The sequence below is a fragment of the Engystomops pustulosus genome, chromosome 7, assembly GCF_040894005.1.
Source record: "Engystomops pustulosus chromosome 7, aEngPut4.maternal, whole genome shotgun sequence".
NCBI classification, from domain to species: Eukaryota; Metazoa; Chordata; class Amphibia; order Anura; family Leptodactylidae; genus Engystomops; species Engystomops pustulosus.
The window spans coordinates 150,975,353-150,975,664 of record NC_092417.1 but is presented as its reverse complement, the minus strand read 5'-3'; positions in this window follow the sequence as shown (position 1 = coordinate 150,975,664).

Here is a 312-nt window from a genome sequence, read left to right as displayed (position 1 = left end):
GCGGGGGGACGGCGGATGGCAAGCGCGGGGGGCCGGCGGATGGCAAGCGGGGGGGGGGGGGGGGGGGGGGCGGCGGACAGCAAGCGCGGGGGGCGGGTGGTTGGCAAGCGCGGGGGGCGGGCGGATGGCAAGCGCGGGGGGCGAGCGGTTGCAAAGGCGCGGGGGGCGGGCGGTTGGCAAGTGCGGGGGGCGGGCGGATGTCAAGTGCGGGCGGGGGGCGGACGGATGTCAAGTGCGGGGGGCGGACGGATGTCAAGTGCGGGGGGCGGACGGATGTCAAGTGCGGGGGGCGGACGGATGTCAAGTGCGGGG